Consider the following 13,949-nt stretch of genomic DNA (forward strand, 5'->3'; position numbering starts at 1 on the left):
CCAATGAAGATACATTAAGAAAAGCAAAGATAGAAGTTTCCTTTTTGCCTGTGGCACTGATTATTTTGCTAGATTTTTTGGTGTTCTGATTTCCCTTAGCTTCGGTGATTATTTTGGTTTCCAATACCACAATGAAACCAATAACAGAGCTTGGTGCTGCAGAGGACACAGTTAGAGCTGATAGCTACTATTGAAAATGATCAGATGTAGTGTTTCATGTCCATGTGGCTTCATAGTAATAACCTCCTGTTTAGTGTTCACATTATATAGCACTCAGAAAAGAATCTATGGAGACAGTTCTAAATTATTTGGGGGTAAATTATGGAATACATGCATTTAAATAACAATGTGTTTAAATTTCTAGAACTCAGCCAAACTGTAATTTTGCTATTTTTGTTGGTAAAACAGTTTCAGTATTTAAATGTACTACAATGAATTGTTTGGGTTGCATGCATGTGTGATTTATTTTTGTTTCTGCCAAGCACAAACTAGGAACTATAAACAGTCTGCCTATCCGTAATGCTTCCCTTTAAAATGTGTTTTTCCATCATTGAAACCTTTTAGGCAATTAGGAATTGAGTTAACATATGTGACAAAAGTAATTAGAGACTGCTTGACAAACCACACACACACCACACACATATATATCTGTCATATATATATATATATATACACACACACACATATATATACATACACACAAACATACGCACATATATATGCAACAGAGCCTAAAATAGGATGTAATAGCATGCCAAAAGTACTTGGAGAGTTATCTGGAGAAATTGTCCTTATTTAGCCCATGAGAATTTCAATTGATAAAAATAAAATAAAACTGTACTGGATTTATTTACAATACCATTAATTCTTTCTTTGAAATACATGCATGATGTTAAAAACATGTGTTGAATGTTAAATCATTACTCCCCCAATCTATGTAGGTAGAGATCCTAAAGGATAAGGTTTAAAACCAGGAGGCTCAAAGTCGATTAATTTATGACAAAGGAACCAAGAATATACAATGAGGAAAGATAGCCTTTTCAATAAACAGTATTTGGAAAACTGGACAGCCACATGCAAAAGAATGAAACTGAACCACTATCTTACATCATCCACAAAAATCAACTCAAGATAGATTAAAGACTTGAAGGTAACCATAAAATTCCTAGATGAAAACATTGAGAAAAAGCCCTTAACATTGGTCTTGGTGATGATTTTTTGGATTTGTCACCAAAGGAAAAGGCAACAAAAGCAAGAATAAATAAGTGCATCTGCATCAAACTAAAAAGCTTTTGTATAGCAAAGGAACCATCAACAAAATGAAAAATCAATGTACCGAATAGAAGAAAATATATCTCATAAGAGGTTAAAATGCAAAATAAAGAATTATACTACTCAATAGCAATCAAAAAACAATTTGACTAAAAAATTGGTAAATTGAAGACACACTTTCGCGAAGACATACAAATGACCAACAGATTCAGGAAAAGGTGTTCAATGTCACTAATCACCAGAGAAATGCAAACCCAAACCACAATAAGATATCACCTCACACCTACTATAATGACTGTCATCAACAAGACAAGAAATAGCAAACACTGGTGAGGGTGCAGAAAAAAGGGGGAACCCTTGAGCACTGTTGTTGGGAATGTAAATTGTGCAGCCGCTGTGGAAAATCAACCTTAACTCAAAGAATTAAAAATAGAACTATCCCATGGATGGAACTTTAGGGTTGTGCTAAGTGAAATTAGCTAGACAGAGAAAGACAAATGCTACATATGTCAATCTAAAAAGCAAACCAAAAAACTGTCAAAACTCATGGGAAGAGGGGAGAACAGTGTTTGGCAGGGGCTAGAAGGTCAGGGAAATAGTGAGAGATTGGTAAAGAGGTATATACTTTCTCACTATAAGATGAATAAAGTCTGAGGATTTCGAGAAAAAAAAAACACTCTTCTGTATCTCTCTATCCCCTCTCCTACTCCTAGTCATTCAGCCCTGTCTTCCCAGGTATTCCAGGCACTTACAGCATGAAGTACAGCTGGTCATAAATATCCTGCCTTTGTACATGCTGTTCCCCTTCCTAGAATGTCATCTCTTATTTTTCTGAAGAGGGCTCCTACTCAGGTTTCAAGATGCAATTCAAGTATTACCTCCTCCATAGTAGAATGAGTAATTCCTATTTCTGGAGTCCTCCCATGACTTTGCATATGTTTCTTGTATTTAAATGAAATCATTGAACATTTGTGTTCCTACTGTGTGAATGAAAATCTAATAAATGCTAAAGACATCTGCACAAATCTAGACAGAAATGAAAATATAATAAATGTTAGAGACATCTGCAAAAATATAGACAGGGGCTCTGTTCTTAAAGTCTTATCATGTGGCATTACACTGCCTTTCTGCCTCCGTAGCTTATTAATACATCACATTTCCTTATTCATCTCTCTTGTTCCACTTTCTAGCACTTCTGCACATAGAAGTTCCTTCAACAGTATATGCAAGAAATATATCCAAGAATAAGGCAAAATCTTAGTTTCCTGATAGAAAAAAAAAACTACCAAATATTAATGGCCAATATAAATATAAAAGTCGCTAGAAATTCAAATGAAATACTCAAATGTTTATTTATAATGTTTAATTAGTTCATACACCTGTGTATTTTAAAACATATTAATTATATAACAAATGACTCCACAATGACTTCTCTATCCAAATTCTCTAAGGATATGAGAACTAAGATTTTTATGACTCATTTGATATGAATATTCAACAATTTAGTTCTATAAACTTTGATTATTTGATTTAGGGTTTTAGATAATAAAAAGTATATGCACTTTCTAAAGTCTGAATTCCAAAATATTACTCATCCTCAAAGATTAGGGATAAGAGATTAGAGACATATTAATTTTTAGGATACCAATTTTTTACCCTTACACTTATAAGTCAATCTCATTCCAAGCTTTCTTATGCAGCTTCAACTTTGGAATATTAGTAATCAGTGGAGCCATTTATGGATCATCTAACACTATTTTAAAGAGCCTATTATGCTCATTCGAAGTTGTAGGAAACTCAGAAACATTTAAGTTCACACTTGATGCTCTCCCTGGATATTTTAACTACCTAACTACAACATCCTCCTCCTCCTTTTTGTTTATTTCATCTGCCTGTGACTAAAAGCTGTATTCAAAATATTTATCAACTGGTATCGCATACTCCCTAAGGACAAAAATGATCAGAGTGCTGAAGAATTCTGGAGGCCCCACTCTGTGCCATGCTTTATCTTTTCCTTTGTTCCTGAATCTTGTGGTGGTTCACGGGGGAAGTAGGAGAGGGAGCCAGTGCACTGGCAGGATGCTGAGCAATACGTATTTATGAATCACAGAATTTCCATATTTTGGACACTGTTTTAGTTGTAGTGGTGCAAGTAGATGGAACCTCAGTTAGGTTTATAGCTACATTATCTATAATGTCCATAATCAAAGTATTTCTTTTATTGCTTTTGAAAATGATCTTTAAAAGGCTAATCTACAGGGACATTCAACACATATAATTGTGAGGTTAACCTTCAGGACTAATTACTCAATCTTTGTTAAAACCCCCTCCCTACATCTTTTTTTTTTTTTTTTTTTTTCTTCAAGAAGCATTGAATCCAATCAGGTTTGGGGTTGAAATTAGCACTGAATCCAAATGGAGCTTTGGTGTTCAAGCCAAATTCAGTGAGAGTAGGCTGCATAATGTAGACAATTTCAAAAGGACTTAAATGGAAAGCAACTCTAACCCTTGAGGTATAGTTTTGAAAATATATTTAAAATGTTTTATATTAAATCATATACAATGCATATGATTTCTGATGCTATCATTGAAATAAAATTCTAGGAGCAGCCCAGGTGGCTCAGCAGTTTAGTGCCACCTTCGACCCAGGGCGTGATCCTGGAGACCCGGGATGGAGACCCACATCGGGCTCCCTGCATGGAGCCCGCTTCTCTCTCTGCCTGTGTCTCTACCCCCGCCCCCCCCCCCCCCGTGACTCTCATGAATGAATAAAATCTTAAAATAAAATAAAATAAATAAAATAAAATAATATTCTATGTCAAAATTTTCTCCAAAGGGAAAAAATGTGAAGTCTCCTTTTCTAGTTTCTTAAGAGACACTAACATGAATTTAAGATCTGATACTATTGCTATTATACTTCCTGTCTTAAATTTTCTTCTAAGCTCTTTACCTATTTTAACTTAATTGATTATACCAAAAATATCTTGACTTCTATTGCATATCACATGGATGAAAAAGTGTTTTTTTTTCTTTCTTGAAAGTTATGGAGCAGGATATTTTAAAGGCATAAAGTATCCCCCTTTGCTATATCTTTACTGCATTGTGGAAACTGAGAAATTACTAAGAGAGTAACAGGAGGTACAGATCATTGCTCATTGGCTGGGAAGTGTAGACTTTGCTACAATGACATGGGAGAAAATTGGGTAAGAGATTATTTTCTGTCTCTCAATAATTAGATTTGGCTTTTATTCCAAACTTATGTGAGTCTAATTACAAATCATAGAATGCTTATGTAAGCCAAATTGTGTTTGGATAAAGCAAGTCAGAGATAAAATGGAAATTGGTGTTGATACATTATATAACCTCCATTTTCTGTAATTTAGGTTTGCAGAAACTTACAAATGCATGTTTGTAGTTTATGATTGTCAGCTGACTTTCTGCATGCCAATATCTTGGTCTTTCTCAAGGAAAGAATGTCTTGATAAAAATTTGACAAACGTCTGACTCAATGATATGGTGTTAACTAGGGAAAAAACTAACAAATCTTTGGTTACACTTTAAAGTAAGTCATTGATTCTGGTTTGGGGATTTTTTTTAAAACTTCTCTTTTCTTATAATCATCTCCTAATATTGTTCCAATAAGCCTCTTTCTCTCAAGAGAATAAAAATCAAATAGACCTTCTATGTCTTTTACCAGGGGGGGTTGTAAATTGAATCTTTGAGTCTAAATATATCCTTGGGGGCATGTGTGAAATATAAAAGGAAAGGCTACAATGTACACTTTATAACGTCCTTTAGATACCCTTATTTGGAGCAGAAAAGATTTACTCAGAAACAGCAAATAGTGTTAGGATTAGTCACACAGCAGTAGAACAGCAGGTCTTACTCTCTCAAAAGCCTGCCTTTCCCAGAAGGGGACAGCAATAAAGAAACATGGTTTTGAATTTTCAAATGGGATAGAACACACAAAGAGGGATTTAGTCAAAACACAGCTATGAATTGAACACTTTATATTAAGCAAAATACCTGAACATTTTTGGATCCCAATGGTTTCAAGGACATCTCACGAGAGTTCCAACTAAATGACTTTCAATCCTGCCATACCCACCCATAAACCGTATAAGATTGTCCTAAACCAGAAAAATGATTTCAAACTCTCTAGCGGCATTAAGAGACTATTTATGCTAATGGGCACATTTACCTTTTTTTACTGATAAGGATGTTGAAGGCCAGAGAATGTGAATGGCTTCTCAAAGCAAGTCATGACTAATTCTTGAACCAAGACCAAGTCTGTTGACTTTCAGTTCTACTCTCCTTCCTTTGTTCCTGATAATCCTGAGAAGTAGAAGTAGACTAGCTTAATAATCCCATGAGAGGAAGAGGGAGTGGACAGTAGTTTGGAGCACTGACCTTTTACTTGTCCTCGGTCCAGAATACACCACTGCCATGGCAACTGTGGCCTGAAACACTAACTTGCCCACCTAATTCACTAAAATAGACTCTATTTGAGACATGAGTAGAAATAAAAAAGAAAAATAGAGGAGAAAGTCAGGGATATGTTGAGTCATGGACTCCTGGGTTGAGTAGAAATTGAGTGACCAGACACATAGAAATTTTTGCAGAGGTCTGCATCTTCCTTTTGGTCAGTTTGTATAGTGACTAAGACACTTCATAATTACTGTTACAGTATTGCTTCTTGGTTCTTAGTTTATCTTCAAGGGGCTTTCATGGTTAAGATTTACAAAAATAAATGTGTACTACCTCATCCCATTTTGAAATGTTCACAGGTTGGTAATGGGATTACTTAGGCTTTCATGGGATCTTCAAAATGATGACCATTTAAACTCATAATTCAACTTTAAACAATTTGTTTTTTTCAATGAAATGTATATTCTGAAGAGCATGTAAAACATATGAAAACCTGAAAAGAATAATAACATACATCTGTGCATCTGATAGCTGAGTGACAAAGTTGAAATGCTATAAGCTGAGAGGTCCCCATAAGTCATTCCTTCATCATATATCTCTTCCTTTTCCGCCACCAACTGATATTAATCATTCCTTTGTTTTTTTTTTTTATAAAAGTACATAGCTTCCCTACTGATGAATATTTCCTTAGACAATGTATTGTTTTATTTTAATTGCTTTCCAGTTTTATATAAGTGGCATCAGACTTAAATGGCACAACATGAGTTTTCTGAGTCCCTTTCATTTTGAAAGCCTGAAAGTGACACTTATTTCACTGCTATATAGAATTTCATTGTATCAATAATTTTTTTTTCTATTCTACTAGTGATAATTGGGTGTTTGCATTGATTACTTCTACTAGCCAATATATGGGAACTCCTATTACTTCACATTCTGACCAATCTTCCATATAGTCAGACTTTTTCATTTTTATCAATCTAGTGAGTATAAAACAGCAATTCATTGCTGAAGCACGCAAATCTCTTTTTTTTTTAAAGATTTTATTTATTTATTCAAGAGAGACACACAGAGAGAGGCAGAGACATAGGCAGAGGGATAAGCAGGCTCCCTGTGGGGAGTCTGACACAGGACTCGATCCCAGGACCTTGGGATCACAACCTCAGCCAAAGGCAGACACTTAACCACTGAGTCACCCAAGTGCCCCACAGTCCTCTGATTTTTAATGAGTTGAATATCTTTTCATATGTATGATGACCACCATATTTCCTTTTCTGTTTGTCTTTGCTCATTTCTTTCTTTTTTTTTTTTTTAAGATTTTATTTATTTATTTGAGAAAGAGAGCAGAAAGCAAAAGCAGGAAGTGTGGAGACTCCCCGCTGAGCAGGGAGCCTGATGATAGCTGGATCCCAGGACCCTGGGATCGTGACCTGAGCAGAAGGCATATGCTCAATCAACTGAGCCCCCTGGGTACCCCTTTGCTCATTTTTCTATTGAAAATGTATCCTAATGATTTGTGCCAATTCTTTATATATTCTGGATACCTATAAGTACAACAAATATTTTCCCAGTGTGTATAGTCTGTTTTTATTTATGTGGTGAATATTGAGGAACAAAAAGTACTCATTTTACTTCAGTCAAATGTATCAATCTTTTTCTTTATATTAGTTTAACTCCAAATTAAGTTGTTTTTAAGAATCACAGATTTTTATTTGTTTTCTAGAAACTGTTAAGTACTGTAATTTCATATGGTTCAACATAATAATTTGTAATTTTTGCATCTTGTTTAAGATATTCTTCACATTTTTATAATGATATTACATTTTGTCTAAAATTTTATAATTTCACTCTTCACATTTAGGGCTTTAAAGTTCTTGTAATAATATCTTTTTGTGAGTGGAGAGTCTAACCCTATTTCTCTACATATGGTTAGTGAGTTGTCCAAGAATGATTTATTACCCTTAGTTGGGAGACAATTCTCCCTAGGCCTCTCAAGTTTCTGAATCTGTTTTGAAAGCTTTTAATGTACACTATCTTTTCAAGGATGTTCGTATAGTAAATAGCCTTAGAAAATTGAAATAGCATCTCTTCTCAATTTACATACACATACACACACAAATGTTCATTAAAAATTGTTAAGGAAAACTGGCACCTTTATATTATTGAGGTGTCAATACATAAACACTTTCTTTTTATTTACATCTTTTCTAATGTCTTAAATAAAGTTCTATAATTTTCTTCCTAAAGGTCTTGCTCATAAATTGCACCTTATATTTTTATACTTTTTTGTAAATGCTGTATCTTCAAAAATATTTTTAAATTTTAATAAAATATTATTTTATAATGATGTATAAAAACTAAATTAATTTTATGTATTAATTCTATCTAGAAAAATTGCTAAACCCTATAGTAAATCTAATAACTTCTACAAATATAATTATGTTGTTGTTGATAATAGTTTTGTCTATTTCTTTTCATAGTTGAGACCCTTTGGGGTTTTTGTTGTTGTTACATAATCTCCAGTTAGCTATAACATCCAGTAAAATTTTGAATAGAAGTGATGACAAATAGTATCCTCGATTTGACCCTGATCTTAAGGAAAAAAAGTGCAATTTTACCATTTACTGTGATGTTTATTGTAGAGTTTTTGCAAATATGTTTTATAAAGCTTTTGAAAATGTATTGATGCTGAATTATAGCAAATGCTTTTTTCAGCATCAACAAGATGATTATATGATTTTTCTCTTCAATATATTGTTCTGTCTGAATTATTTTGGTGTCAAAACAACCTTGAATTTCTGTGATAATTCAATCTATTATTTTCTTCTATTTTTCTTAGTTTTGTATGCTATTTTTTTAACTTCTTAAGATAGATACTGAGCTTACTAATAATCATATGTCCTTATTAAAATAATTTACATTTATACACTTTCATCAAAGCAGTGCTTCTATTGTATTAACAACTCTTGGCACATATTATTTTCACTATTTCTAAGTTTAGAATATTTTTAAACTTCAAATATTATTTCATTTTGACCCATGAGCTACTTATAACTGTCTTCATTTCCAACTATAATAGTTGCCTACTCCTCTAAGACTTCCTAGCTTGATTTTATCATAGAAGAGAAAATGTTTTCTTGTGACAACAATCCTTTAAAATTATTGAAATTTGCATTATGACCTAGAATACCTTTAGCTCTATTGTGAAACATTTTTGCATACTTGAAAAAGTATGTCTATCCTTCAGTTGATTGTTCTGTTCTCAATAAGTACATTGTATTGTTAGTTAATCTTGTTCAAATCTATATCCTTCTGAATATTTTGTCTTATTTGTTATCAAAAAGGACATATGAAAATATTTCACTGTGATGGGATATGTCTATCCTTATATTCATGTCAACTTTTGCTTTATATTTTGTAAGGATATATTTCTATCTGTCAACAAATTTAGAATTATTATATCTTCCTATTGAATTAAACTGTCTTTTTCATAAGATGTGCTTATCTCTAACAATGCTTTGTATATTGAATAATATTTTGTCTGTTATTATAACTATGCCACTTGTTTTTTCATCCTTATACTTTCAAACTTTCCACAGCCTCATATTTTCTACATGTCTCTTGTAAACTACATATACTGAATTAATTTTAGCCAACACTATTTTGCAATTATGAATATATTTGGATTTATTCCTACAGTATTCTTCTAGTTTTATTTTTTAAGTGCATAAAAACACAGTTGGGGGAGCGTAGATTTCAATACATTCCTTTTTGATATAGAGAATCCACCTTGCCATCTTTCAGGCTGGAGAAAGTTCTGAGTGGAGTTTCTAGGTGAAAGAAGCCAGGTTACCTGAATATCTATGCGAAGCCAAGCACTTGCCACCAAAAATCCAGACTGTAAAATGAATTTATTGTGTTAAATTAGATTTGGGGGGGAGGGATTGTTTGCTGCAGTAGTCTGTCATTAATAATACAACTTTCTCCCAAAGCCTTTGTGATATAGCCAAAATTGTCTTTGAAGGAATACATATTGTTTCAAATGCATTCTAGTTTTTAAAATACCCAAATAAAAGAATTCTGAGCTCACTTTAAAAAGTCATAAAAAGCAAACTCATAAACTGAGTCCTAATCCTTTATTATATTGTCTATATGAAGTTGGGTAAGTTTCACTATTTCTCTGAGACTTTTATCTCCTATCCATACAATATGTCTAACAGTAAATATAGAATAGAGTTTTCAATGGATTAATCTATCTGGATTATAGATGGTGTTCAATGAGAGAATATATTAATAAAAGTAACCGATGATAAGTGTTACCTGCAATGTTATATTTTGCTATTACTTTTATTTCATTCTTTTTTTGTTATTACTTTTATTAAGAATATGTCCATTACTATGTCAGTTTTATAGTCCCTGTTTCTCATGAAGTACATAACTTAAAATGAAATATTTTATATTGGTATACCTACTTTTAAGATGCATAGATCATTGAACAACTAATACAGAGTCAAATAGAAAAACTCAAAGGTTTATTTAACATTGAGAAAATAAAATAATTTAACAAAGACATATTTCTGATACAGTATGTTGATCTATATCAATTAATTTTTCCTCAGAATTCTAAATTTAGTTAAAATTTGAGTGAGATGATCAAAAGGGAGAATCAATGAACACTGATTAACAGGTTTTGCTGGCAACACATCCTGGGCCAGATGGCATTGTCAAGCAGAAGGTATTTGAAGTGACTTGTTGCTAAGCATTGTCAACAAGTTGGTCCCTTATGAACAGCTACATGTACAAGAGGCTTTGTCACAAGGTCTGTACTGAGATGCCAGAAAAGATTTGTGGAAGCTGCTTTAATACCTTAAATACCCTCTTCTGTACTTTAGCTCAGGATAGAACTCTATTTGTGAGCATATGTGTCCTACTACGTCTATTCAATAATGACTTTTCTTTCTATCAACTTGTTTATTTTTCTTTATGGTACTGGCTTTTCAGCATTTCCTGGACTCTGTAAAAAATATAGATGTATTCCCACCATAAACCTGGAGAGATAAAAATAATTTTGTTGTTATTGTACCTATGAAGATTAGCTTTACACATTTGCAATTAGAATGTCTATGTATTGGCAATAGCTGAAATATTATTTTAACTGTTTAAATAAATATACACATACAAGGGCACCTGAGTGGCTCAGTTGATTAAGTGCCTAACTCTTGGTTTCAGCTCAGATCATGATCTCATGGGTCCTGAGATCCAACCAGGGATCCTTGCTCCATGAGGAGTCGGTTTAAGATTCTCTTCCTCTGCCCCTCTTCCCATCACATGTGATGTGTGCATGAGTGCTCACTTTCTCTTCCCCTCTCTCTAAAATAAATAAATAAATAAATAAATAAATAAATAAATAAATAAGCTTATATATATAAGCTAATAAATAAACGTATATATGCATATAGAAATATATATAAATATAAATATATATTTATTATATTTTAAGCTTGGGGAACATATGGAGAAAAGCCAAAAGAAGCTGGGCATAAAAGCTAAAGGAATGGATATGTGACAAAGGCCAAAATAAACATTAAAATCATTATGCCATCCACAGCTCCAGTTCTTATGAATGGAAGAAAGGGCAAAAAAGGGAGAGAGTGCTGGGTTCTAATTTGGATTTTCTTCCAGTTGGTTCTCCTCTCAGCTAGTGAGCCAGTTCCAAGCAAGAAGGGTTTTAGAGGAGGGGGTCCTGTCACACACTACCTTGGAGAGGAAACAGTGAATGTGACTTCTGCATCTCCACTTATTTTAGCCTAAAGTCTGGATTTCTGACCTTCCTTTTGCAGTGTATGCAAAGCTGAGGGGAACTTTGAGGTGCAGTTCAAAAAAATTGTGAAAAGATTACTTGCATTGGCTAAAAAAAATTCAAGAGCCTCTTGTTATTCATTTGTCCCTTATCTCTACCTTAGAGAGGCTCAGAATTTATTCCTCCACTAAATCTGCAATCGCTCTCTGTATATATTCACGTTCTCTGCACACATATGTCAAATGAGAGTGGCTATGTGCTATATAACAATTAAAAGCTATTCTACTAAGTGGCTATCATTCTAGGAAAGCACCCCTTAGTAAGAACAATAATGTTTTTTAAAAAATAAATATAAAAATGAACTATTAAGACTTCATCAAGATAAGAAGCTTTTGCACAGCAAAGGATACAGTCAACAAAACTAAAAGACAACCTACAGAATGGGAGAAGATGGTTGTAAATGATGTATCAGATAAAAGGCTAGTTTCCAAGATCTATAAAGAACTTATTAAACTCAACACCAAAGAAACAAACAATCCAATCATGAAATGGGCAAAAGACATGAACAGAAATCTCACAGAGGAAGACATAGACATGGCCAACATGCATATGAGAAAATGCTCTGCATCACTTGCATTCAGGGAAATACAAATCAAAACCACAATGAGATACCACCTCACACCAGTGAGAATGGGGAAAATTAACAAGGCAGAAAACCACGAATGTTGGAGAGGATGTGGAGAAAAGGGAACCCTCTTACACTGTTGGTGGGAATGTGAACTGGTGCAGCCACTCTGGAAAACTGTGTGGAGGTTCCTCAAACAGTTAAAAATAGACCTGCCCTACGACCCAGCAATTGCACTGTTGGGGATTTACCCCAAAGACACAGATGCAATGAAACCCCGGGACACCTGCACCCCAATGTTTATAGCAGCAATGTCCACAATAGTCAAACTGTGGAAGGAAGCTCGGTGTCCATCGAAAGATGAATGGATAAAGAAGATGTGGTTTATGTATACAATGGAATATTACTCAGCCGTTAGAAATGACAAATACCCACCATTTGCTTCAATGTGGATGGAACTGGAGGGTATTATGCTGAGTGAAATAAGTCAGTCGGAGAAGGACAAACATTATATGTTCTCATTCATTTGGAGAATATAAAAAATAGTGAAAGGGAATATAAGGGAAGGGAGAGGAAATGTGTGAGAAATGTCAGAAAGGGAGACAGAACATGAAAGACTCCTAACTCTGGGAAATGAACTAGGGGTGGTAGAAGGGGAGGAGGGCGGGGGGTGGGGGTGAATGGATGACGGGCACTGAGGGGGGCACTTGATGGGATGAGCACTGGGTGTTATTCTGTATGTTGGGAAATTGAAAACCAATAAAATATAAATTTATTATTAAAAAAATAAAAATAAAAATAAATATAATAAACATTATATTAAATATTAATATAAATATTTTAAAATAAATAATAAATAAAATAAATTATGTATATGTGCATAATAAATGAAATATAAGGACAGCCCTAGTGGCCCAGCGGTTTAGTGCTGCCTTCAGCCCAGGGTGTGATCCTGGAGACCCAGGATCGAGTCCCATGTCAGGCTCCCTGCATGGAGCCTGCTTCTGCCTCTGCCTGTGTCTCTGCCTCTCTCTCTCTCTGTGTGTCTGTCATGAATAAATGAATAAAATCTTTAAAAAAATAAATGAAATATAATATTCACACGCAAATTTATGCAAATTATGCAAATATATGTGTATAATCTCCTCTAGTCTTGACTAATGGGTACATGATTACCAGGTCATACTAGTCTTTTGGTCACTTCCCCTCCATTCTTTTTCCCACTAGGATGAGCATAAAGTCAATAATTTCAGAAATAAGAATTTGGATGGACCAAAAGATTAGGCCCTCCAAATAATGTCACATCTCTTTGACCCAATAGTTAATATTCTTCCTTCATATTACTCTCCATTCTATGGTCCCCTGACAAGCACTAAGTCTAACATTGACGCATTAACTCAGCCTGCAACATTCTTTAAATATTTATGACTGCATATACCTTTGCAACTATGTGTGTTCTTATTCTGCATCAATTAGTAATCAACTATTAGGTTTACCAAGTGGTTTTTAAAATTTACCTGAAGAAAATAACTTTATTTTTTAAATATTGATAATATTTGATATATCAGGCTTATTTAAATGTAAACTTAAAAGTCCAAGTAAAAATGATTCTCTGAGGAAGGATAAAAAAGTAGAATATGTCATAGGCTTATTTGCATCTTTAGCATAGTTACACCAGATACTGACTGATATTTCAAATGATCTCTGTTGGCTGGTGTTATAGTGACAATAATTTTATACCAGCTTATGGCATTAGGGTGACCTGTATATTTAGTATCTTTGATGCTCTAAGTTTTGAAAATAATTTTGAAATTTTTTTCTCTATTA

This window comes from Canis lupus, chromosome 14, assembly GCF_011100685.1.
Source record: "Canis lupus familiaris isolate Mischka breed German Shepherd chromosome 14, alternate assembly UU_Cfam_GSD_1.0, whole genome shotgun sequence".
NCBI lineage: Eukaryota > Metazoa > Chordata > Mammalia > Carnivora > Canidae > Canis > Canis lupus.